The sequence below is a fragment of the Lytechinus pictus genome, chromosome 13, assembly GCF_037042905.1.
Source record: "Lytechinus pictus isolate F3 Inbred chromosome 13, Lp3.0, whole genome shotgun sequence".
Classification (NCBI taxonomy): Eukaryota; Metazoa; Echinodermata; class Echinoidea; order Temnopleuroida; family Toxopneustidae; genus Lytechinus; species Lytechinus pictus.
The window spans coordinates 22,506,814-22,532,449 of NC_087257.1; the positions used below are offsets into that span (position 1 = coordinate 22,506,814).

The window sequence follows — 25,636 nt, forward strand, 5'->3', positions numbered from 1 at the left end:
TCACATTAACTATCACCCGTCATCTTGAAAAGTTAATTCCATGGTGGAAAACACCCACAATGGCCACTATCCTGCATCTTACAGTCCACGTGCATCTTGAAACATGACAATGACTCGCACACATTATCGCCAAGAGCATCAAATGAGAAACATACTAACTACCACAGATGATTTGCATTCACTTTCTGTATCATATAAAAATACGTTTGGCAACCGCAGTACATGTACTGGTACATACACGACAGTCGAACACGTGGCAACTGCTATTTCTAACATTAAACTCTAACCTCAAACTTTTGGTTCAGCATTAACCCAAGCTTTCCTGCCACTATTAAATATTACTGAATAATAATAAGAATGATAAATATAATGAAAATAACAATAATGACGATGATAATAGTACATAAAACATGTTATACTGAAATATCAAAATATCTAACATTCCTCCTCTGCATTGCAATATAAGCCCCTAACATCAATAATGTTAAGCAGTCCAATTTTCAAATAAGTAGACTGCATGTTTGATGAAAGATTGTTTTCACTCCAAAATTTATAATTCAACCTATTACAATAACAAGTGGAATGCCTCTGGCCGTCTCACCTGCATCACGCGATTCAATATAGCAGCAGTGCTGATTTTGAAAACTACTATAACTCGCACAAGATGTTCAGTGATACTTGGTTACTCTTATTTCCACGTTTTATGAACTAGACCAATACACTTATAGAGATATGATGGCAATTCAACAAATACCCCCAACGTGGCCAAAGTTCTTTGACCTTACATGACCTTTGACCTTGATCATGTGACCTGAAACTCGCACAGGATGTTCAGTGATACTTGATTACTATTATGTCCAAGTTTTATGAACTAGACCAACACACTTTCAAATTTATGGCTGTAATTCAACAAATACCCCAATTTGGCCAAAGTTCATTGACCCTAAATGACCTTTGACCTTGGTCATGTGACGTGAAACTCATGCAGGATGTTCAGTGATACTTGATTAACCTTATGTATAAGTTTCATGAACTAGGTCCATATATTTTCTAAGTTATGATGACATTTCAAAAACTTAACCTTAGGTTAAGATTTTGATGTTGATTCCCCCAACATGGTCTAAGTTCATTGACCCTAAATGACCTTTGACCTTAATCATGTGACATGAAACTCAGGCAGGATGTTCAGTAATACTTGATTAACCTTATGGCCAAGTTTCATGAACTAGGTCCATATACTTTCTAAGTTATGCTGTCATTTCAAAAACTTAACCTCAGGTTAAGATTTGGTGTTGACGCCGCCGTCGCCGCCGCCGCCGCCGCCGCCGCCGCCGCCGCCGCCGCCGCCGCCGTCGCCGTCGGAAAAGCGGCGCCTATAGTCTCACTCTGCTATGCAGGTGAGACAAAAAAGTAATAAATCTATTTATAAAATGAGTAAAAGACAAGAAAATTCAAGAATAAAATGAATGAATGAAAGCATCCCAAGACTTCATTCTTTAAAAAAAAATACTTTTCCAATGCTAGATTGAACCGGAAATAATGCAGCACTCACCATTACAGAACGATTTGTCAAGGAAAACAAATATGAAAAGTCAACTTTAATAATGGTTCCTCTGACTGTCATACTCAATTATCGTCCCAGAAATTCACTCTCATGTAAAGTCTGCAACTCTGGGACTGCCTAGAGCATGGGACAGAATAAAAGTCAAGTAGAGACGCACTGAAAATATGTGTACATGTATGTACACATCTCCATTAGATTTCTATGTGTACTGCTATCTCCATTCTGCATTGCTACCGGTATTCAATCTCTCTCTCTCTCTATGTGCACATACATGTACTGCACCCTCACCACCATGTCTTTGGGCCAATCGAATAGTCTTAAGCAATCTCATTGGTTAATTTTCACCTCAGGAACTTTCCATATTCTATATAGGGGAGTTGTTCTTGTAGTACACGTCCTTAAGGGGTATCAATTCATGGCTTTGGGCCAATCCAATATTCTAAGCAATCTCATTGGATAACTTTCACCTTGGAAACACTCCATTTTCTAAATAGGGCATTTCTTCTTGTGGTGTGTGTTATCAAGGGACACCAAACCGCCAATCAAGTTTTTTAAAGTTAATTCCTGTTTTTACATTTAAATGTTTGACTGTTCCTTCTTGTACACAAAATATTCACACCCCTCTTTTAATGCATCCACCCCTCCCCATTTCTTAAGTCCTCATTTAGTGAAGCCCAAATAATCCCATAATCCTTAAAAGCTTATTTTAGGAGAAACTGTTTTTGCAAAGCAGACAACAAAAAAGATAAAATTATTTTTCAGGGGCTTCTTTCCACAACATACTTCCTTAATCTGCTATATTGTATAGGCTTTTGGATTGCAGTGAGAGGAGATATTCCAGCTAGGGTTCTTTTTTTAATTTTAAGTGCTCATTTGAGCATTTCAGGGGCAAAAATCATCCCAAGCCCCGGTTAATTTTTTTCCCCTGCTACAAAGTCACTTCCAATCATTTTGATTCAGAATTTTTAAATCAAATCTATACTCTACAATCAAGAAGAAAATCAGCTTTGTTATACTTTCAGAGAAACATTCCGTTATCCCAGAATGATAAATAACTGAAGAATACATTGCGGAAAATTGATTTGGGGTGACAATCACCGTGACATGCAATAAAAAGGTAGCCTCTGAAATAACCGAACCAGTCCAAGGCTCCCCCAAAAAAGTAACCTTTTAAAAAAACAATAAATCCTACATTGGGTTGCCCACGAAATCATATTCTTCTGTATCAGCTGGTCAATGCACTTTCACATCTAATGTTGCTTTTAATGCGCCAAGATAATTTGAATTACGTCTCTTATACCACGGTGTTGGCAGATTCAATTTGCAGTAACTTTCATAATCATTTCATAGTACGCTCTGCACAGCTGGAATAGTAATACCACATCCAATTTAGTGAAATATAGTGGCAATCCATTTAAAAGTTTAAAAGTCTGTTTTTCATGGGAAAGTGTTTGAAGAAAATTTACCAAAATTGTAAAAACGCTGTTTGAAATTCTAAACATGTCGTTTAAACCTGTCACTCTAACAACAATTTTTTTTCAACTTTTAAACAATTTGTTGGGTTTTTTTAACTGAAAATTTTTTTTTTTGAAAAACTTTTTTAAACGACTTGTTTAAAACTTTAAACAATAGCTGTTGGAGCGAAAGGCTTAAACAATATGCCTAAAATTTTAAACAGTATTTTTTTTTTTACAGTGAACAGTATTCAAATGGTGAATATGACTAGCTCCCACTGCAACTGAATACCAGAATCAATGTTCAACACCTTCACATATGCAATAATATGATGGTAATATTCTGAATCTACATCGTGCTCAAGATACTGACCCAGTGTTAAACCTAAGCACTGGAATGAAGCATTTCACAAGTTTACAGATATATTGCTCTGGTCATCTGATCCTAGCTTGCCCATGCACACTCCATGAATGCACAATCTCCACTCCCTGGTGAGTGTTTCAGCAATTAGTCAAATTTAGTACTTTAGACTTCCTGATCAAGGCTTGTGTCATCACATCAGGTTGTCGCGTTGTGTCGAGCAATCGCGTTTACCCGACCATTCAAGAAAAGGGCTCCCTAAATTTCCGAAATGTCGGGTCCAGGAATACCCGACCATTCAATAATTTTGCTATAATTTTCACAAAACATTGGATAGACTGGACCCAACATTTCAGGAATTCAGGGGGTCCTTTTCCCGAATGTTCGGGTTTTGTGACTGCCTAAACCGACGCGACAACCCGATGCCATGACACAAGCCCTGACCAATACCCCTACAAACATACTATGCAATTTTTGGATGAAGAGATGATAGATATGCAGTAAAAGATGTAAGGAAAAATGAAATTCAGAGAAAGGAGGAAGTCTAAAATATAAAAAGAATGGCTACATATGCACAATCTCCACTCCCTGGGGTTATTTTAGCAATCAAGTAAAAAAAAAAGCACACTAAATTTAGTATTTTTTACCTCCTGATTACGCACAAACATAAAAAAAATGTTTGGTTTGACAGAAGAAGAGATAAGAGACATAGAAGAAATGAAACATATATATATATATATGTCAGAGAAAGAAGGAAGTCTAAAATATTAAGAGAATGTAGGCACAATCTGTACTACCTGAGAGTATTTCAGCACTGATCGATCAAGAACTCAAATTTAGTATTGTGACTTTCCAATCAATACATCTATCACACATGTGGTTTGACAGGTGAATAGATTGAGGGCTGCATTTTTTTAAAGAAGAATACAAAGATATATCTATAAGACATAAAGAAGGAAGTCTGTGAAATAAAAAAAGAAATGACATCAAACTAAAGCCTATCATAAAGTCTATTGGAAACTGGAAAGGTCATTCTGCAAAGAGTAGCCAACAGTAGAATGAGAAGAGGAACGCTCTGGGGTTTTCCCTTTTTCTTATGCTCTTTCGAACCTTAGCGCAAAATATGCATGAAGTCTTAAGAAAGGATTTTTAACTGGGCCACGGACAAACGATCTCGAGTTTGAGACACCAATTGACAAGATCTTGGCACAATAACGCCAAGAAGCAGGAGATCAAATTCACATTTGGGTTAGAAAAAAAATAGGTCTTTTCTGGCAAGTAAATCAATGTGATTGTCAAACTTGAGGACATTTTCAGAAAAGATTTGGACACAAGAGGATCAAATTGACATTCTGAAAAAAATATCTTTCAAGGATTTCATGAGAGAAACAGTGAAATCACCAAGTCTACTCCAATAACGAGTTGATCTGGATAAAAAAAGGAAAAGTCAAACAATGAAAACCGGAATTCAACCAAAGAGGTTAAAGAAATTATGTTTTCTTGAAGGAGAAGTTCACCTCAACCCCCAAAAAATGGATTGAATAGAGAACGATCAAACAAGCATAACATCGAAAATTTCACCAAAAGTCAGTTGTACAAGAAGAAAGTTAAGAAAATTTTACACTTTGGATTTTTTACAAATCAGAAAGCACAGAATGTTTGTTTAGTATTCTATCAATTAGAAGATCACATTTTCACCCAATAATGTAATACATGGTTAAAAAAAAATTTTTCCATGAAAATGTGAAATTGCAAAATTGGAAAATATGATTCTTCTTCATACAAAATACAAATAGTGAGTGTTTGATATCAATGACTCTCATTTCCATATTATCATTACTTTGATGTTTTACTAAAATGTTTGTGAAATCAATAAAGCAAAATCTTAATAGTAACTTTCACATTGCACATCAAATTTTGATAACATTTTTAATTGCACACTCTACTTATTTTTTTTCTTTTAGTCTTTTTATTAAAAAAATTGTTGATGGAGCTTTTAAGTTTGAAAAAACAATCAAGAATGCCGAAACAGCCTGATATGGAAATAGTAACATTTTTTAAGCACAATTTCTCATTCAAAACATTTTTCCATTGCTGGATTGAAGATAAAAGAAACTGCAAAAATGTCTCTTTAGGAATTAGACATATGGCTTTAGAAAAAATATCTGCAAAACAAACAAATATGATTCCTGAGCAGAAATGTTCACAAACAGCTAACAACAGATGTTTCTTGAATCGACACTACACCAGATTGACTTTAAAGGAGAAGTTCACCCTGACAAAAAAAATTGATGGATTTTCCTCCAAACCTTTGCCAATAAAAAAAATATTGGCAAAGGTTTGGAGGAAAATCCATCAAAGGATACAAATGTTATTAGAATTTTAATTATTTGATTTGACATCATATGCGAGCAGCTTTCCTACATATCGTATGGTAAAAAATTAATGAAATGTTGTTTTCTCAGAAAATTGAGAATGGTTTTCATTGTACCTTCAGTACATCATTACACAACATTCACACTGCTCCTAAAAAGAAAATAAAAAATATGACATCATGAACCATTATAAAATGAAATATAGGCATTTTATATTATGTAACATGATGACATCAAAAATCACAAACTTGAAATGTGATTTTTCTATAACCATCACCAATATTTTTTCTGGTATTTTTACGACAAACTTTTTGTCAGGGTGAACTACCCCTTTAATCCTACATGCAATACTGGCATCTGGCCTAACCTGACGCAAGCCATGTTTCAAAACCAGCTCAAACCCGATTTTAATATATCATTTATGTTACTCCTTGTAAAATGTTATTGATCATGCAAACTTTTATGTTGACATAACATTTTGCGTGTGAAACTCTGGGAGCCTATTGCACTTTGAACATGAGGGAATTCCCTCATGCTCTAATCACTCTCACTGATTTTTTTAAAGTCAAAGACTAGCTCTATGGCCTATTAAAGCTTTCATTGTTCTTGTTATTTATTTGTACAATGTAGCATTGCAGAGATAACCTCTAGTGTTTCATCTAATTGAGTGACACTCTTCCTGAATGATAATTAGGTGTGAACCCACACCACTGGTGTAAAAAGACTTTAATAGACTACAATGATCCTAATCATAGGTTAAGTTAAAACCAAAATTTAAAACAACAAGTGGAATGCCTCTGGCCGTCTCACCTGCATCACGCGATTCAATATAGCAGCAGTGCTGATTTTGAAAACTACTATAACTCGCACAAGATGTTCAGTGATACTTGGTTACTCTTATTTCCACGTTTTATGAACTAGACCAATACACTTATAGAGATATGATGGCAATTCAACAAATACCCCCAACGTGGCCAAAGTTCTTTGACCTTACATGACCTTTGACCTTGATCATGTGACCTGAAACTCGCACAGGATGTTCAGTGATACTTGATTACTATTATGTCCAAGTTTTATGAACTAGACCAACACACTTTCAAATTTATGGCTGTAATTCAACAAATACCCCAATTTGGCCAAAGTTCATTGACCCTAAATGACCTTTGACCTTAATCATGTGACCTGAAACTTGCACAGGATGTTCAGTAATACTTGATTACTATTATGTCCAAGTTTCATGAATCAGATCCATAAACTTTCAAAGTTATGATGGTAATTCAACAGATACCCCCAATTCGGCCAAAGTTCATTGACCCTAAATGACCTTTGACCTTGGTCATGTGACGTGAAACTCATGCAGGATGTTCAGTGATACTTGATTAACCTTATGTATAAGTTTCATGAACTAGGTCCATATATTTTCTAAGTTATGATGACATTTCAAAAACTTAACCTTAGGTTAAGATTTTGATGTTGATTCCCCCAACATGGTCTAAGTTCATTGACCCTAAATGACCTTTGACCTTGGTCATGTGACATGAAACTCAGGCAGGATGTTCAGTAATACTTGATTGACCTTATGGCCAAGTTTCATGAACTAGGTCCATATACTTTCTAAGTTATGCTGTCATTTCAAAAACTTAACCTCAGGTTAAGATTTGGTGTTGACGCCGCCGCCGCCGCCGCCGTCGCCGTCAGAAAAGCGGCGCCTATAGTCTCACTCTGCTATGCAGGTGAGACAAAAATCATGATTGAACTCCACTGAATTGATAGATCTGCCAACCTATGCATTTAGAAAATGAAAGGGTGGAAAAGATAAATCACCTTTATACATGTAGAAAGATTTTTAATATAAAGGCTTTTTTTATAAGGGTGGCAAACGCTTTTACCCCTTGGCCCATTTCCATCCTTTTCTTGTTTTTTACCCTGCTACATGTAAGCAATGACATTCACCCTGGATCCAATTGAGCCACAATTGGGTTACTAACGATGATAGTATCTATACAAATTTGTAATAAATGTAGTAGCAGAAAACAATAATGGACATGAACATGAAACTCCTGTCCCAAGGGTTTCACCGCTATTAAAAGAGGTGCTCAAGAGTCCTTGCCTGGCATGGATGTTGGCGGGGAGGGGGGGGGTGGCTTTTTTTACCAAGGTACTATCGGGGCCGGAGTTACAATTGACAGGTGAAGTTTTAGAAGCTCTATTGGGCCGTCTGCACCATCCCAAGTTTTCAAATTAGCGTGCTATTTCTGATCCGGCAAATTATCCCGATCTGAACAATCTCGAGATTATTTGCAATGGAGACGCGATTATCGCGCTAGTTCGTAGGATTAATCTCGAGATTGCAATCCCAAGTCAATTTGGGATTATTTGCAAAATAGCGCGATATTTTACGAATTATCGCACTAATTCGTACGTGCAGACGCACTCTGGATTATTCATTCACGGCGTTAGACCATAATGCATCGATGCCTCGCTCGAGCAGGAATCGCTCTTCTTGCGATGGTGGAGATGGGGTTTCTTGAATCTCGAGATTAATCGCGAAGAGGGCCGATCGGGCTAAAATCTCGAGATTGAGCAAACTCGGGATGGTACAGCACCGCCTAATGTTCTATTTGTCACCTTTCACTGCATCCAATAACACTGATAATATGAACAGCTTGCAAACAATTAGCAAACATTATCAGCGATAGTTTAGCACACCTGTTACCAATATTGACAATGTGATACATAAATGATTATGCCTTCACCAAACTCAATATACAGTGCGTCCCAGAAAAAACGAAACCGATGTTTAGCGATGATTTATCATAACTTAATCACAAATACAATAGACAAATGACCTATCATTGTAAAGCTTAGAATGTCCTCTTTCAGCTGGTATAACATAAAAGATTTTTCATCCACGCTTGAGTGAGTAAAAACGATTTGAAGAAAGGACAGCGAAAAGTCATTTGGCAGGGGGGTATCAAAATTTCAAATGAAAATCACATGCCCAAAGAGTTTAATATCTGCTCTTTAATTTGATAGCTAAATAACAGAAAATGGTCAAGAAATAAAAAAGTTATGTTTCTTCGAAACAATGCTTATATTTCCGAAATTTCATGAAACATATGTGTTTTCACCGGTTAACAAAAGACTTTCTGCATGGCTGATCGTCAACAAAACGGGGTGTCGAGTAAGTCTCAAAGCTATCCTGTTAAACCTCTTCACTTTATGACATTATTGGTGTTCAAGCCTTATTTCAAAGAAATAGAACTTTCTTATTTCTTGACCGTTTTCTGTAAATGAGGTATCAAATTAAAGAGCAGATATTGATCTTTATAAAAATTTGATTTTCTTTATGAAACTCAGATACCGCCCGCCAATTGACTTTTTGGTTTCCTTTCTTCAAATTGTTTTTGCTCACTCATGCGTGAATGAGGAAAAATCCAAGTTATTTCAAATGAAAGAAGAGACCCTAAGCTTTACAATGATAGGTCATTTGTCTATCGTATTTGCGATTAAGGCATGATAAATCATCTATAAATCTCAGTTTCGTTTTTTGGGGGACGCACTGTACATAATAACTCTTGGGCCTATCTACTAGGGCAAATAGATGGATAGCTTAACAGGGAAAATATCACACGGGTCCCTGGAACTAAAAAAAAAAGATCCCCATTCATCGCAATGTTAAACCTTATCCAATGTTGAAGATCGAGGCAGGAAGTTGTAAAAAGTAGGCCCCCCAAAAAAAAAAATAATAATAATAAATCAATCAAATTTTTTTGTTGTTGCTTATAGCCTAATCAGTCCTCACTCTTTGTGCAAACAGAAACTTCAGATAAAGTTTGATGATATCACTAAAGTAAACTGAATGCAAGAAAACATCCCAGGTGTTTCCCCCTTATACTAATAGCAAGGCTGGAATTAAGAATTCAGAAGGGTAAGGCCATTTTTTTTACTAGGGCGCTTAAAGGAAAAGCAAGGCGGTGCTCACTTTAGGGGCATCCATGCACATTAAAAAAGTGTATCAGTAGTAAAATGAACTTTTCAATAGGGCCGTCTGCACCATCCCGAGTTTTCAAATTAGCGCGCTATTTCTGATCCGGCAAATTATCCCGATCTGAAAAATCTCGAGATAGTTTGCAGTGGAGACGCAATTATCGCGCTAGTTCGTAGGATTAATCTCGAGATTGCAATCCCAAGTCAACTCGGGTTTATTTGCAAAATAGCGCGCTATTTTACAAATTATCCCGCTAATTCGTAGGTGCAGACGCACTCGAGATTGGACTCGGGGTAATTTATTCATGACGTCAGTCCATAATGCAATTCGCGTTCCACTTCCGCCTTGGTCAAAACATAAACACGTGCGAAAGTCAACTTTATACATGCGAATAGATTTATCGCGAATAGCGTTCATCAATTGCCTAATCAGCAACGATGGTGTCCTACCAGTGAATGGATTTTGGGAGAGACCAGACCGAAGGGGGAGGCGCTCATCGACGATGGTCATATTCAATAACAACACTGACAGCAGTGTCGTCTTATTCCTTCGCAAAATGTGAGCAAATAGCATTTCTTTCCTCCTTCTCTCCCTCTCTCTCTCTCTCTGTCGTTGCCTCCTACTCCGCCATCATATTTAACGAAGAATACATCACTTCTTCACTCGCTGAGCTGAGAGGATTGTTGCGTAACACCGGTCGAATTCGGCGAAAAAGGAGTACATTGCTTGCATATCGCGGGAAGTTATTCAAAAGCGCGGGCCGTTGAAACTCCAAGATCCGAAAGTGCGCATGCTCGGAATTTCGGGTTTGTTGCCTCGCTCGAGCAGGAATCGCTGTCTTGCGATGGTGCAGACGGGGTTTCTTGAATCTCGAGATTAATCGCGAAGTGGGCCGATCGGGCTAAAATCTCGAGATTGAGCAAACTCGGGATGGTGCAGCACCGCCTACTGGGACACATGCACTGGGTTACCATAGGGCACCAAGGACACAGGCAAAAAGGGCACTTATTTTGGCCCCAACTCTAAAATTACAAATATCTGGAAGGGCATGAAGGCCATTCAGAGGGCATCAGAGAGGGCATCAGGCCTTGGGTGGCATTCGATCAATTTGACCCCTGATTGAAGTGCTCAGAATTATTCCAATTCTAATCCACTAAAATAGTTCAAGTACATGTCAATTAGGAAAACTTGCATCTAATGATAAAAAAATCAGAACATGCAATTTAAATTACGATTTTTTTTACTGAGCACTATCAAATTATTGGGGAAATTAGAGACTATGAAATAGATGTTCCTTACATATTTTCAGAAACTATGAAATATATGTTGCTCACATATTTTCAGAAAAATCAGGTACAACTTACATGTAGTTCAAGTTTTTCTCCAAACTGTATTGTGGTTCTAAGACTTTGATGTCATCCAGCCCATCATCACTGCATACGCACAATAATCAATGTTCATACCAAAGAAATCTGTAAACAAAATTAGAACAAATTATGAATAACTGTGATTTAAAAAGTCATTATTTCTTTCTGTCCTTCATCTAACAATTTTTCTTGTTTGAAGTACATTTGTTAGAACCTAAAAACATGATGAATAAGTAAATCCCCAAGGGCAATCGCAATTAGTTCAGCAACCGTTTACAATGATTTTTATGACAATTTACTTGCACACAATCACAAAGGTCACCAAGAAAATTGTATGACCAATTTTAAAAAGCCCCTATATCGAAAAGGATTCAATATTCAACGAAAAAGTTTTGAAAAACTAATGAAAAAATATGGTAGAATTCTTACAACCCTAATAACTAATAGATAAAGTTCATTCATCAAACCCCGTACGATCAAAGGCAGAATTATCACTTCTAAATGTCCGCAGGAGATATCTTTATTTACAGTTATAGCCTTGTAATTATTTAAAATCATTTCTTGAAGTTTATTTTAAGGTGTCTTCACATTCTCTCTTCTTTATGTATACACCATTTCATAACACTTAATTAGAAAAATTATAATAATACTTGAAATCATTATAGCGCATAGCCATAGCACTATAAAAGACTGTCTAAAATTTGGTGAAGTTTTTTTTTTAATGTAGTATTAAAGAATTATAAATGTCTCACATATTCTATTTTTAGGAGAAAAATGGGTGGAGTAATTTTGTAATGGAATGATTATTAGATGAGATCAGAGTTCTCTTCATTCAAAAATGGAAAATTCAACAAAAGTTTTCTGGATAATCACTAAATATTTATGCGTATCCATGTAACTAGGAAGCCTTATATGGAAATGATGATATGTAATTCATGTTTACCCATTATGCTCTTAAAATAGCCTCATCACACAATAAGATGACATGCATCATATAATCTTTTATACAATTGTCAATTCTGTTCATGTAATTTAAAGCTGCACTACCGGTTTGGCTTGCCAACAATATTCTACTGAATAAGCTCATTAAAGGATCAGTAATAAGACCTGTTACACATGTATACAAGTCTCTCTTTTTTGTTGTAAATAATAAAGCATTGTGTTAATTGCCCTTGGCTTGCATGCATGCTATTTTTTTAGCATATCACCTGTCCTATCTATTTTACATTACCCAACTCAATTGAGTAAGAAAAGAGTGCCATAGAGCGAATAGAAGCAATTATCCAACTCATATGTGCGAAAAATAGAGTCTCTTCAACAGAAACAGAAATCAAACCGACCGTCTGTCAATCTTCCAGCAGGCAGTCGCAGGCCAGCTCACCGTGCCGGTGCAATCTACTCTGCACCCGGCCCATAGGAACCCGCGTAATACTTCAACCCCTAATAGTTTTATTTCGATTTTTCTTTATTTTGTGTGTGTTTTGCTGGTCTTATCATCTTCCATTTAAATCGTACAAAAGTTTAGTAAGACCTTAAAGTAGGTTTTGCTACCTAATATTGATTTAAAATTGTGTATTCATTTAATACATTAATACACACAATTACAAATAATGTCATAAGTCAAAATTACATAGCTTTTAAGAATAAAATGTAGTTGGCCATTAATTTTGCTCTGATTTTTTGTGTGCCATTTCACAAGCAGTCAATGGGAAAAAATATCACAGTAAAATTTGATGCATACGACCTACATGTACTTTTCTGACATATAAAATCTATAGAGGCCTATGCAAAATATTTATAAGAAGAAAAAAATAATAACACCACAAAGGAAGGCACTAAAACCAATAAATTGGCACAAAAATCATAATGTTGAAAACAAAATGGTCACAAGTTTGAAAGTTGAGTAGGCCTACAGAAGTCATCTATGTTTATTGAAAAATGGATTTCCAAAACTACATGTACAGGTTCGGATCCAGAGTAAGGCTTTACAGGTGCAAATTTATTCATTCTAAATATGCAGTGCAGCTTTGATACACGTGGGAGAAGTAGGCACAATGGCAAACAGGTACTAATCTTTAGGATACAGATCATTTTGATAAAATCATCAATATTTTAATATAAAAAATATTGATATATCAATTCTCTGTGTCTCAGATAGAGCTTTTCTCTTACACAGAAAATGTATTAAAAAATAAAAATACAATAAAATTGTGCAGTTGACCAGGTCATCTGCATAGTCTTGAAAATCAGACAGTTTTTTTTTTGGCATGACTGACAAGGGTTTGAGCTCTGAGACTAGACTACATGTATCTCATTAAGCATGTATAATAGGATACAAAGTTTATAAAACTTCTGTGGCGGGGAAAGGGGATTACCCTTTTGTAATTCAGCATGCTTGCTTATTCTTTCATATTTGTCCAATGTCGCTATATTAATTCAAGAAAATACTTTCTATTTGGTTTTTCTAATAGCATGAGATATTTTTTATATTTCGTAATACACATTGTATTAACGGGCAGGATGAGTTGTATGGACAAAGATAAAAAACAGAAACAATAAACTTAATTCATATAGAGCCTAATTCCTTTGCAGTATTCTGTTTACTGTATTGTTAAGGCATACACTATTCATTTATACCCTAAAAAAACATTGTGCCTTTTCAAACATACATGACACTAGGTCTTGACTAGGTGACACGACATTTGCTCCAGCGACATTTGCTCCAGCCTTAATATCTCAGAGAGCAGAGGGTTAGAGTTAAGATTGTAATAGTTTTTGGTTCAGAATAATGTAAAAATAATGATTAGGGTTTATTTAATTTGGAGGTTAGATTTTATGTTTGGCTCAATGTGCATATTTTCCATCCGAGCAATTGTCGCCAGAGCAAATGTCATGGTACCGCTGACAAATGCTGAATAAATATCCCTCTCAAAATGTTGATGACAATCGCATCTTTATTATTCTTAACTATTAATGTTTTTTTCCATACCCTACCACTAGTTCAATTTGGCCCCTTTTCGAACAAAAAAATTGAAAATCTATATATTATTGTTTGAAACAGAAATCAGAAACAGAAAGACTCCGAAAATTAATTTTGCCCAATCGATCTTAGGCCCGGCAGCCACTGTGCAGCGCCATATCAACGTAGCTCTATCCCTCGTATTGCTGAACATCAGAGTAGCAGAAACTCCCAGCTATTAACGTCTTTTGGTCTGACATGGCTGGGGTTTGAACTCCCGACCTCCGGGTTGAGAAGACGGATGCTCTACCGACTGAGCCAATACCCCTTTTGACAGGGCAGCTCGATATCCAAAGCTCAACATAGAGGTGGACTCACAAAATTCATATAATTCCCCCCCCCCCTTTCAAACCACACCTTTTCAGCATTTCATGTTTGTGTTTTGGAAGACATTATTTGTTTGATATGACTGATGATAAATTGAGTCAACGTGACAGTACATGTAGTTAGAATTTATCATATTTGAGATCAATTTTTCTTGAAATTCTCGATTATATAGTGTTGATCAATTCAACACAGCCCAAAGGTATCCTGCGGTTTGACTGTAGAGCACTAGTGCTGTAGAGACAAGCAACAATCTGATAGACAACTACAACCTGCTATTTGGACACAATGCCCTAGGATTAACGGACATCCCTGACTGAACTTTTGGAAACCACCAGATTAAAGATAAATGCCAGTTTTGGTACTGATTTCAAAATGGTTCATACAGAATCCAATGAAATGACCACCAAAGTGTCTGTTTGTATTTAAATATGTGCCAAAGGATTTGGAAGAAACTGTGTAATTGCTGAGAAATTAGCAAATCAGCACGGGATTCGGGTCAAGCGTCTGGCCGACATTCACAGCAATAATAATACACTGTCCCACCTGCGCTTATCTGTGTTGGTGATCTTCAGTGTGAACATTTTTCAGAGGAGATTTCAAGGTTTCACAATGTTAAGTTTATAGATGTAACTGTACCAGATCTAGATCCACGATGATATAGTGACAATTAAGCCTGGTTTTACAGACTTTCTCGAGAAATCAGTGTTTACTGCAACTAATTTCATTTATCTTTAAGCTCGATCACAAGACCAATGGTCTGTGACCCGATTAACCAGTCATGTAGGCTTTCTGATTAAAGGGGAAATCAACCAGGATTTTGAATTGATCTTGACAGAATTTATGGGTCAATGAAAGGTTGTTTTTTTTTAAATGCAATGATGAAACAGTGATATAAAACATCATTCATTAGCCTGTGCAATATGACAAGATATTGCACAACAAGTTTTGTACATAAGCCCATGTATGGGAAATTTGTAAGATTTGGGCGCTCTGTGCAATACGCTCTGATACTACACAGGCAAAGGATTCATGCAGACCCGCGCTGCTAAAATGCCCTACATAGATTATCAATTCATATTATTGACCCTTTACTATGTGGTTTTAAAGTACAAATTTGTTCCATAGAACTGGCTAATTCAAGATCTTGAAATAAATCATAAACGAGCTACATGTAATATGCTTGACCTGTCCTACTTGAACTTTGCATGAGTTGCCAAACAAAATAAGTGAATCTATCTTTAGAGAAAAGGACAATATTTGCATTCTCAAATTCTATGGAAGCATTGCAGTGGTGTACACTTCACAAACAAAATAAAATAAATCACAGTTTGGCTTTTGTTATAGAATGGAGGTACATGTATATGTCTAGGGGTATGAATATGCAGGAAGGGTTTCATAATGTAGATGTATATTGTTTTAATTGCATTATCAAATCATAGCTCACAAATCACAATTTTATCATCTTTATCAAAGTCATGTCAGTACGTGAACACCCTGTACCCCACACTTTTGTGCAAAACACCCTTATAGCATGAATAAGTGCATTGCAAAAGGGCATTTCCACACCAATGCTGTGTGTGAAAATGTCTTGCTAAGGGCATTCTTGCACCAACACGATGACATACGGAGAAGGGGTTTCGTAGACAAATTGTTATTTCTTGAAAAATACTGTACAATATCAAATCACGGTGAAATTAATTTGCAGAATTATATTGTGTTTGTGACACAGTCCACGCAGAGAAAGGCAAATTTCATATACGTCATGTAAACGGAATCAGTGTCGGACACCCTTTTTTTAATCAGCCAGAATGGTACATTTCAATCCATATGCCCAGTCAGCGTCTCTTTTTTTTCATGAGAACAGAAATCTGTGTTAAACCTGCATGGCCTTGGTCATGTGCGAAAATGCTCTCCTGTCCTTACTGAGTCCCTGCCTTTGCTTGGTTTTCATCAAGAAGGGTAGTGAAATTCTACTGTTGCTCATGAGATTTCCAGGGTTCCGTAACACAAAGGTTTAATAGTGATTAATCATACACTTGATTTTCACGATTGATTGTACATCGTAGTCAATGAAAACAATCGTAGAAAAATGTTCTATGATCATTGATAAGCTTTCACAGTGAGCCAGACTGGTTTGGGTGATTCGCCGTTTTTTCTCCGTTTTTTCTCCCTTTTTCCCAACAGAAAAACGGCTAGAAAACGGCTAAAAAACGGCGACAAAAAAAGTGTACCGACTATGGAAAGCTAACTGTATGCAACAATGATTTTTATCAGAATAAAATAGTGAATACCTCCCTTCGAGAAAACGGCTAATAAAGGGCGAAGACCTCCATTGTGGGAAACGGCTACAAAACGGCTAATAAATGGCGAATACCTTCCTTGTGGAAAACGGCTACAAAACGGCTAATAAAGGGCGAATATCTCCCTTGTGGAAAACGGCTACAAAATGACTAATATAAGGGTGAATACCCCCATCGGTAAAAAAGCCTTCAAAACTGCTAATAAATGACGAAAGGCACAAAAAAGTAATAAAACTAGTAATAAATAGGACTTAACAAGTAAAAATCAGCAAATAATGTTGTACCACACAAGCTGGTGAGTGCATGTACTTGAGACAACTTGGAATAACATTCATACTACCGTAATGTATGGTAGTGGATAATACCGAACAATCTTCAGTTTTTTCAATCATATCAAACCTTTTCTTAAAATTCATCAAAATTCCACCATAAAGTAATCACAAATACCTACTAAAAATAAGAATTTTAAAATGGCTGAAATCAATCGGCCTATATCTGAAAAAAAAAAATTCTCAGCTTCCGATTTCGCCCCTCTTCGCGTGTGAAATCTTTTGTCACTTGTGGTTCGTATACCAAACACATGTTTTCTGCTGTCATAAGAGAATTAACAAAAATCTATAATTAATTCATTTTCACCGTATTTTGTTATGTTTAGAAAATGGATACTTCATAAATATGATTTATTTTCATCATTTTTTCTTTTGGAAAGATGCTGCAATGTGCTAAATGTATTAAATTATACTGTCCTGTATTATTTTCTTTATCTTGCCACTTGTTACGATCGTTTGCGTTTGCGAAGTGGGAATGGCCGCACCCTATCGAGAAAACCAGGATAGCTTTTCTCGAAAGGGTGGGATGAGGGAAGGGAGTCAAATAAACACACCTTCTCGGGACAACCAGGGGAGCTTTTCACGAAAGGCTGTGTTTAATAGTTTTCTGAGCCAGTTGTTTCTATGAAAATTATTCATCAAATAATAACAACAACATAATATTAATATAGGCGATTGGTAGCACATATGGGGGGGGGGGCCTGTTACACCCATAAATGTGAAAATCGCTCACAAATGTAATAACACTTTACCCACAAATGTAACAACGCCCAAAAATGTAATAACACTTTACCCACAAATGTAATAATTTAACCCACAAATGTATTAATGCACTTTACCCACAAATGTTATAATTTTTGATCGCCCACAAATGTAATAATGACTTTACCCAAAAATGTAATAAATTTGAAGGGATTTGATCCGTTCTAAACTAAAATCTATAGTAATATGTTGATAAAGCACAAAAGTGCACAAAAGTCTTTTTCCAGACCCGGTTGTTTCAAAAAGTATAATAGTCCAAAGTCTTTTTTCCAGACCCAGTTGTTTCAGAAATTATAATATAAGTCTAGTCTTATTTCCAGAACCGGGTCTGGAAAAAATTATTTGTCCTTTTTATATCATAATTCTTAAAAAGAAAATTTCCTCCTTCTTTATACATTTACACACATAATATGTTTATCAAGGAAAAAAATAATTATGTTATCGTCATCATCATCACGGCCGCCATCAAAATCATTACCACCACCATCATTCTCGTCCTCTTCTTCCTCTTTATCCCCCTTCATTATCACCACTATCATTATTTAATTACATCACAAATACACTATCATTCCGTTTTAACAAACGCTGACTATTGTAGTAGGTCCGTGATTGGACAATGTGGTTTGGGGGATTCATCCGGGTTGAAGAAACACAACGAGAGATCACAAGTGATCATTGCGTAACTTAAATTGAAACAGATTCTTCTTATTGTTAGGTGTTCACTGCAATCTTCACACCTTCCATTGTTCACAAAACGTGCGAGACGGTGTAATTAATTGACCCCATTGAAGTCGCAACAGCTAGGGCATTCACTCCAAAGCTTCTGTTATACATTTTAAAAGTTATCTTTCCTATAAAACGAAGTAGCTCAAGTGCATTGGGGTCTTTAACACTATAAAACACAGTTTTGACCAATATACCAACGAGATCGAACCAGCTCATGACATCATGGAGGCTGATGTATGCCTCCCCAAGAATTAAAGTATATCGAAGTGGTTTGTTGGATACTACTTAGGCCTACATGACCAATGGCCCAGTCACATTTCCCTTACAGCGGGTCAAACACATCCGTTAAGACTTTTTTGTACCATCTACACATTAATAAAACGGCTGTTTTCGACTCGCCATACGCCGCGGTAGGGGAAATGTGACTGCAGCATCAGGAACATGAAAAGTGCCTTTCGCATTATCATGCGAGAGTGAAAGCAAGAAAAGAATGAAAGAAAGGAAGAAATATGGAATGACAGAAAGAATGAAAAGAGAAGAGGAGAGGAAGGGAACCAAAAAATATAAGGAAAGAAAGAAGAAAGGAAATAAAAGGAAAGTAAGAAAAGGAAGGAAGGGAAGAAAAAAAATGAACAGAGAGAGAGAAAGGATCAGGAAAGAAAGCTAGGAAAGATTTGAAATAAGATAGAACAAAAAAAAGCAAGCAGGAAGGATAGAAGAAAGGATGAAGAAAAAAGATAGAAAAGAAAGAAAATGAACGAAAGAAAGCAATAAAGATAGAAATGAAGAAAGGATTAAAGAGGAAAAAAATTAACCTTCAAGCAAACAAAACAAATGTAATCATCTAACAAAAAATCTTACAGATATTTGTCTTTTTTATGATATATTTAAAAATTGTTAGAAAACTAAAATGTTTTAGAAACAAATAAAATTTGAAGGTGAAACATTGTCAAACTTTAATAAAATGAACATCGCGGCATCACACCATCTCTATCTCTATTTGTCTTGTCTTCTTGTTATTGGTGCAAACACGAAAAGACTCATTTTCACTCAAAACAAAAGCTGAAACAACTAGATCGATCTAGTAATGAAAACTCGATAACTTGCTTCTACGACTACATCACCAAATCATTAATCTGAGGATCCATATATGTTTAAATTTCCTGCCGATTTTGTGATTATTTTGTTGGAAAAACTGTTAATCATGTGAGATTGTTCACTTTGATTCAGAGTTTGCAAATCTCCTCCGATCATGCAAGCCTGCCACACACCACACAGGCAGGCAGGCCAAGCCACGTGCGGCAGCTGGTACATGTACACTGTATGCTAACTTTGCGTGTGTGTGTTTGTGTCTGTGTCTGTGTGTAGATCCCAGAAAATCACGGAAAATGACTTGCAGTTTGAATTGATCTGAGTTATTTTTTAACTTTGTTTTTTTTCTCTCTCTCTCTTCTGTATTTTTGCGTGAAATATGGGAGAACTTTGTAAACTTTAAGCATAATTACTTAATCGATTTGCATGAAAAAAATTACGATACAATTTTGTAGATTACTTCCCTGACAACCTGCGTGCCAATATTCGGCGGGAGAAATTTTGCATTTTTTTAGTAAATAGGGCAAATTTAAGCTCTTTAACTACATTCGACTTTGAATGATTTATTGTTCTCCATCATAAAAGACCACAAATAGTAGAGGGGGATTTGATATTATGCCCCCCTTTCCAAAAAGTGAGGGACACGTCCCCCTCGGGTTCCCGCCCATGAAGAAGGGAAAATAAGAGTAAAGAATAAAGTATTCAAAGAAGTTTCAATCCAATTCAATTACATTTTATTTTCATCTGATTGACATTTTATCAAATTCCACATGAAATATAAAAAATGTTGAAATAAAACAATTAATGTAGTAGGCCTATACAATATGTAAATAAGATTTATGAAAGAAGGCGTAACCCCCCCCCCCCCCCGAAAGTAAAATAAAAAATTGTTTACATGAATGAAATGAGAATTATTATTAAATATTACCCATGAAAACTAGAGCTTATTTCCAAAAGGAGTTCTTCAGAAAATCTGAAGTTGGCAGAAAAATTGCAAATATATATTCTACGTCTTCTAGTCACTTTTTCTCAATGCATATCACACATTTTCACATTTCTTTTTGCCATTTTATGCAATGCACTTCGTACTACCCATTCGCCCTTTTCTTTTTTTTCTAACTTTTTTGCTGTTTCATGCTCTCACCTCTTACTACTCAGCTGCCCTTTTCTCTCCGTTGTCCCGCCACTTTCTCTCCCTTTCATGCAATGCACTCCCTGGGACCCATTCACAATTTTCTCTCCGTTTATGCACTGCACGCCTTATACCCATTCGCCCTTTTGTCTCCGTTTTCTCGCCCTTTTTTCTCCGTTTTATGCAACGCGCGCCTTACTACCCATTCGCCCTTTTGTCTCCGTTTTCTCGCCCTTTTCTCTCCGTTTATTAGCCGTTTTCTTTCAGTATCTTCACTCCTCTAACAGGATCCTCGTCCTTATCATTCGCCGTTTTCTCGCCGTTTTCATGGGGAAATCAATAGCTCCGCTAATATTAAACAATCATGGCACTCCATAATAATTCAAGATTTATGTAAGAAACCTAATGTAGCCGTTTTTTGGCCGTTTTTTCTCCAAAAATTCTCCCTTTCTTCGCCCTTTTCTAGCCGTTTTCAAAACGGCGAAAAAACTGCAACTTTGAATTTCCCATAGGTTATAACACACAAAACGGCGAAAAAAGGGCGAAAAAACTGCAGTGGCTCACTGTGTTTGTGTTACAGGCCCTAGATCTCTCTACTTTAACATCACCATGGCAGTCATATAAATTAACATAGCCCAACCTCATGAGCAGGAATATTTTGTGTGATCGCAGGCATAGAAAGAAAATATATTCACAACTCTCAAGCATATGTTGAATGAGTCCAGATTGGACGATGATGTATGGAAGGATCCAGAGGGGGGGAGATGAGGGGATTAGCACTAGGATAGGGATTGGGAATCAGAAGGCCCTCTATGTTAATGAAAGTTGGGAAAGTGAGCTACCATACATGTCCAATTTCGGGATTGTTTCATGAACATTTTTGCCAGACAAGTTGTCAGATCTGGCAACTTTCCTGGATTTTGATTGGTTAAGAAGCAACGTTACTATGGTAGCTTTGGGATAAATCAAGACTTATCGGATAAAACATCTGACAAGTCCTTTCATGAAAATGAAGAAGTTTCCCTGGACTTGTTGGACTCACCTTTTTTTTCAGTATTAACACATGCACAGGTGCCCTTTTGCAGTGTTCAACCCAGCTCCAAGATTCAACACTCAAGCTGAGTCACTCAGTACTGTGTAAATATGGCACTACTATCCTTTCTTTGCCTTGGGTGGGATTCTGGGATGGTAAAACTTGACCCCGATCTCAAAGTAATGTAAATTTGCACTAACTTTATCTTGCTACGTAATCAATGACCAAACACAATCAGTAGAATTGAAAGAGAACTATTGACAATATTCAAGGATACCACTTTTAAAGATCAAGATTTTTTTTAAGTATAGGCCTATCAATCATCTAGAAATTGGCCTGCTCCCTACAAATATGTTACAACTTACAATAGTAGAAATTATTTGAAAAATGGTATATCTGTATCTTTTAAAAATTGATGGAACCTTGTTTTTTCCTCTTTCCACATCCATAATAACTTTGAAGATTTTTTTTTTCTCCACCGAAAACTTGTGAAACAAATACAAGTGTACTATTTCAAAAAAATTATTGAACAACGTATGAATTCAAAGTTTCCTCTTGTGAGCAGGGGAAGCACCAAGATATTTTGATGGGGGGTAAGATGACCCAGAGGTGAGGCAAATTATTTTCCAAAATTTGATTTGAATAATATAGGGATATTATAGAGTTGCAAAGCCAAGAGCTTTCATTTTTGTACTCGTCTTCTTACTTTCTTTCTTCCCATTTCTCCCACTCATTTATTTCTCCTCCATTTTTTCACTACTTGAAAAATCATAGGAGATGGTTGACTGCCCCCCCCCTCCCCCGAGGTGCCGCCCTACTTGTGAGACGGTCTTAAGAAAAAAAAATCCCCTACGATTGGCATGTTACCAAATACCAATCCAAGTTTCATTTCCACTTCAGCAAATTCTTTCACTACTTAACTCATCTATTTCTTTAATAACACTGAGCATTTTCACACAAGAGCAATTTACAAAGACGATTTAAGTTTGCAATACAGTTGTGTTCATGCTTTTTTTTTTGTCAGTCATAAAAGTAAATGTCTTTTTAGGTGGTTTCAAACCGCCTCGATCACAAGAATCCCCGTTAAATTACGAGAACTTTTTTAGGCTGAAAAATACCCATTAATTATTCCTGCATTCACACCGCCCTGAAACATACCCTTCGGGATAAGTTCCTGAAGTTACGAGCATGCGCAGTATGGTCTGATAAGCAGCAAGGCGCGAAATTCAAAATCACTAGCCCAGCAGCAACCCATGCACGGCGCCGCACCCAACGACACGCTGGGCTAAAAGTTCCCGTAATTTGCTTTCAGACCGCCAAAATACCCACGACCTTGGAAAAATCCCCGCGAAAGTTCTCGTAATTTCGCCAAGTACCTACTATTTATCGGGTATTTTCTTTCGGGGATATTACGCGTAGTTTGCTTTCACACCGCCAAAATACCTGGTATTTTCTGATCGGGGTAAATTTCCCGATCAGAGAATACCTGGAACTGGCGAACTTCGAGGCGGTCTGAAACCACCTTCTGTCACTACTAAAAGTGGAAAATGCAGAAAGGGGTCCATTTTGAATGGATCTTCTACAGAACAGTCGATAAAAAAGATTTCTTGAACTAATTAGAGATCTTCATACATGTAATGATAATAGTTAATGGTTCTGACTTGCATCGGGTACATGTCTTCTATATATATGGTAAATGGCTTTCATAAAAAAGTTCAAGAATTGTTGATAATAAAATAGGACGAGTTATACACAGTATACATCTCATTCTGCAAAAGCACATTTTCTGACTTAAAACAAAAATAATCATCCAGGCTTGAATTCATTCTTCAGTTAGATTGTGCACAAACATAGCTCAATGATGATAGCAACTTTACGCTTTGGACATGTTAAAATTGACTTTGCAGACGTCTAATACCGTACAATTGTTAGAACGAGGCAGATGTTATTACTAGACGGTAGGATGTGACAGGCCCTTTAATTGCAAAGAATATCAGTCAAGAATCTTCTACAAACCAAAAGCCCTCTGTCACTTTGACAAATTAATGCTGTTTTAATTCCGGATCATTGCATGCAAATGTTTAGGCAGAAAATCAAACACGCATGAAACCACATTAATTTCATCACATTCGTCTCATAATAATCATTTTTGTTCCTTTTTGGAGGAGAGTTCAGTCTCAGTCATATGGAAAGAATGGTACATTTGGCAAGCACCAGAATCATAGTCTGTAAAGCGCAGACCTTGATTGAAACATTAAGTGACTAGTGGGTCTTGAGACAAGACTACCACAAAAGAGATGGGCATTGCGACGTGCGGGGGGGGGGGGGCCCTGTAATCCAAGCTGTGTTGGGAAATTTGAGAGGTTCTAGGTTCGAGACCTTGTCATGTCCTTCAGATGGTGCCGTTAAAGGTCAGTCCTAGACGTAAATAATCATCATCATCTGAATGGCACACTTCTGTATAAACTCAAACACACACCCATCAACGAAAATGAACAACAATAAAAAAGGGGGGGGGGGTAAAAAGAAAAGAAAAAAAATTGCACTATTTGAAATAAAAATAAAAATGAAGTTATATTTGCAATGTAAAAGCAATGTTCATTTTCCTGAACAGGAAAGTGAGAATGTGCATATTGCAACAATAAAAAATTAATAACTTCCTTATTCTTTTATCTGAATTCAATCAAATTATTTAGTCACATGGTCAATTTCTCTGTAGAATGCAGTAAACCATTACCACATATTACAGACAGTATAACAGTAATTGGGGGAGTTTCGGGGTTGGGGTAGTTGCCCACTTGCCCCCACCCCCTGTACGCATACATTCGTAATTCCGAAGGTTCGGATATTCCGAAGGTTCGTTATTCCGAAGGTTCATATTTCCGAAGGTTCGTAATTCCGAAGGTTCGTTAGTCCGAGAACAAAATGAGGTTCGTAATTCCGAAGGTTCGTTAGTCCGAAAACGAAGTGAGGTTCGTAATTCCGAAGGTTCGTTTATCCGAAAAAGAAATGAGGTTGTAATTCCGAAGGTTCGTTAGTCCGAAAACTAAATGATTAACTAACCTTATTTCGTTTTCGGACTAACGAACCTTCGGAACAACAAACCTTATTTCGTTTTTGGATTAACGAACCTTCGGAACAACGAACCTTAATTCGTTTTCGGATTAACGAACCTTCGGAACATCGAGCCTTCGGAAAAACGAACCTTCGGAATAACGCCACAAATGTTCGGATTAACGAACCCTTTTACGTTTTCGGATTAACGAACATCGAGGTATAGGCCTTCGGAATAAAGAACCTTCGGAATTACGAAGTGTAACCCCCCCTGTAATACCGGTATCCCTAAAACAAAATAGGCCTACACATACATGATCCTTTTAATTAATAGGTACTTTTAAGAAGTGATATTTGAAATTGATGTAAAAGCAAATGTCATTTCCCTGAAGAGGGATGCGTGAATATGCCTATTGTGACAAAAAATTGATAACTTCCTTATTCTTTAATCTGAATTCAATCAAACTTTGCAGTCACATGGCCAATTTCTCTCAACTCTAGCAGCAGTTAGATATCTAAACCATTACCACAGTTAACAGACTACTTGCAATTGAATGGGGGAGGTTGGGGAAGGAGGGGGGGGGGTATTTGCCCACTTGCCGACTGCCCCAACCCCCACATGAAATTCATAGATTGTTTTTTTATGTCTTAAACCATCTTCAGGGAAAAACAAATTCTTCCAAAAATAATTAAATTTAATGCAATAGTCTCCATCACACATAAATGTAAAAACAACATAGTATACTGCAG

General features: G+C 36.6%; 1 protein-coding gene across 1 annotated transcript in view; it reads right to left on the reverse strand.

The window, feature by feature from the left end:
* LOC129275281 (uncharacterized) overlaps positions 1 to 11,219 on the reverse strand; it is a 50,401-nt gene extending 39,182 nt beyond the window's left edge. Inside the window, exon 1 of the mRNA XM_054912084.2 lies at positions 11,110 to 11,219. The gene's annotated coding sequence lies outside the window, so the exon portion shown is untranslated. The remainder of the gene's footprint in view (positions 1 to 11,109) is intronic.
* Positions 11,220 to 25,636: the final 14,417 nt, after the last annotated feature.